Source organism: Sardina pilchardus, chromosome 8 (assembly GCF_963854185.1).
Source record: "Sardina pilchardus chromosome 8, fSarPil1.1, whole genome shotgun sequence".
In the NCBI taxonomy this organism is placed as follows: domain Eukaryota; kingdom Metazoa; phylum Chordata; class Actinopteri; order Clupeiformes; family Clupeidae; genus Sardina; species Sardina pilchardus.
This window is the reverse complement of record NC_085001.1, coordinates 1,124,691-1,127,190: the sequence shown is the minus strand read 5'-3', so window position 1 is coordinate 1,127,190 and position 2,500 is coordinate 1,124,691. Positions and strand designations below refer to the sequence as shown.

At 39.6% G+C, this 2,500-nt stretch overlaps 1 protein-coding gene and 1 long non-coding RNA gene across 4 annotated transcripts in view; one reads left to right on the top strand and one right to left on the bottom strand.

Moving 5' to 3' along the window:
* The window catches only part of pappab (pregnancy-associated plasma protein A, pappalysin 1b), a 146,636-nt gene that overhangs the window by 78,444 nt on the left and 65,692 nt on the right, over positions 1–2,500 (bottom strand). The window lies entirely within an intron of this gene.
* LOC134089461 (uncharacterized) lies at positions 15–2,476 on the top strand. 3 transcript variants are annotated; one of them, XR_009940054.1, is made up of 5 exons: positions 15–208; positions 1,081–1,198; positions 1,283–1,418; positions 1,636–1,771; positions 2,042–2,476. It is a non-coding gene; the product is annotated as an uncharacterized LOC134089461 (long non-coding RNA). The 3 variants fall into 3 exon arrangements; XR_009940052.1 differs by lacking the exon at positions 15–208 and having other exon boundaries at positions 1,014–1,198; positions 1,346–1,418; XR_009940053.1 differs by lacking the exon at positions 15–208 and having other exon boundaries at positions 1,014–1,198.

Genomic DNA, 2,500 nt, shown 5'->3' with positions numbered 1-2,500 from the left:
CAGCATAACACATTTCAGCCTAATAATTTTCCACGATTGTTTTTAACGGCTGCTTATCGCCTCTTGATAAGCGCATGCGCACACGCAGTAATTCCCATCCCCCACCCCTGACTTTTCAACTCCAGCCAGAGTGACTTCACTTCAACCGTCACTTTTCAATCATGAATCTGACTGCATTTTTCAACTCTGTACAAACATCATATTCAAGGTAAGAATTACAGTACTTTTTTATGCCAATTGAAAACGGGAATTTATTAGAAATGTATTGTTTTCACAATGAAATGTTAACCAAAGCCATTATTGCCATGTTAGAATCAGCATAGCACATATCGATAGCTAGAACTAGCGAGCTAACGTCGCTAGCGTTAGCGATGTTAGCTGTTAATGTTAACTTTTCCAGTAACTAACTTAACCATCATGTGGGATTTTTCGAATGATAGTCAATATCATATCTAGCAATAATTCAGTCTGATATGTCGTTATGAATGTAGAGTTTTAGTTTGAATGAAATATCAGACGCAAGTAGCTTAGCTTAAAGTGGCTGTTACCATGCAGGCTGAAGTTAGCTAGCAGACAGACACAGGTGAAAGTTGTTAACGTTAGCGGCTAGTTAGTAACATTACTTTGCGAACTCCATGGGGCATGGGTAGTTAACATTAAACTTAATACATGTAGTGTTGATGCATAATATGTAGTGTTGCTATAACTGGAAAGAGGACCAGTAAAACAAATTAATGAAGTAGGCTGATGTGTAAGTTATCTCACCCCTAATTTAGGAACTGTAGTTTTGCATAGTCATGCTCATAGATCCGTCATATAGTGGATGTGAAAGGGGAGCATTTGGGGAATATCAATTACCAGAAATATCATGCCGATAAGTAAAGGGATCTTTAGTTTGTGAAGGGTAGTGTTTGGCTAAATGGTATTCATTTTATAGCCTTTATTTGCCCAATGTTTGGTGACTTAAATTGAGGCATGTGTTTATTTAAGATGCATGTGAGTGTAGTGATGGTCTTTTCATGTTCTGTGTGTTTTGCAATGTATTAATTAATGTAAGCCTCTTTCTGTTCCCTCTGTTAGTAGGTGGTGTGAGGACTGCTGCCCTGAGAACGCTGTGTCAGAGACACTTAGGCTGTGTGCATTTTGGAATGTTCCAAATGTGTGTCACTTCCATAAGGAAGAAGTTCCAAGCCTGCAAGTGAGTTCACTCACCAAATAGAGAGACACGCATATAGCATTTAATATGTGTGCATGTACTGTATTTGTGTCTGTAACTGTTTAGTTTATCCCCTCCTTTCATGTGTCTGTTATGACTTTGTGGGCTCAACTGTCAACAACTGTCCAGGGCGAAGTCGGTCTACCCTGATGGCACTACCCTGATGATGTCTGTTAGCCATGGCTGCTGCCCTCAACATGGTGTAAGTGTTTGTGTTTTATTTATGTTCATAAATAAACTGATATCAAGAAGTAACATAGATGGTGACAAGGGTGGCAAGGGTGCCTCATGGCAAGGTAATTATAATTTCTATTTCTACATCTGATTGCCTTGCTTATTTTTTAAAGCTATGATTTGTTTTGTATGGCAATTGCTGTTTATTAACAAATTATATGGCAATTGCTGTTTATTCTTTTTAGGAGCCATCCAGAAGTCCCAGCCTGGAGCCAGAGGCTGCTATTGCAAGTCAGATGGGAGATGGCCTACAGTATGTTAGGCATCAGAAAAGTGGTGTTCGCATGAAGGCAGAGTTGCCGCAGGCAATTATGAGATTAGGTATGATATCACATAGACATACTTCTGTTCAGAAGTGTAGGGTCACTTCGAAATGTCCCCTTTCCAAAAAAAAAAACACTGGACATATCAAAGTGAACTCCCAAACTTTGCTATGGTGGTGTATTGTACACATCTGCATTACTTCTATCTATTGCACCTGACTAGTGTGGGTTTGCTTTTATTTGTCACACAACCGGAGTAGTTTGCATTAATTACTGTATATTCATGAACGGGGTCAATTGTAATGTATGCTTTCTTTCTCTTTTTCAGACACTTGACATTTACTGCGAAAGGTACCATCAGAGCACCTCTCCCTACCCTGCAGGATACCTATACCAGAAGAGTACAACAACGGGCCAAAAGTATTTCAAAAGACATTTCACGCTCTGACCACGGACTGTTTAAACCACTGAGGTCAAGCAGACGTCTCTGTTCCCATGTGGCAGACTGAGGGAACACCCACAAAACAGACTGGGGATGAGTTTCTTTACTCCGCATCCTGTACACACACAACTCCTTATACTACATTACATAGACTTGCCAGTTGCCATACTGCACTTACACACACTGCGCTTTTAACCCCCTTATCTGTGTCAAATCAGATAAGGTTGTGGTTGTGTTCAAACCATGTCTACTGTTGTCTGTCAACATCCACTTCAGTCATACATTTGAAATGTCTTAAATAAATAACAAAAGTTAAAATTGTTTTATTGTCTGCAGTTAACTGAA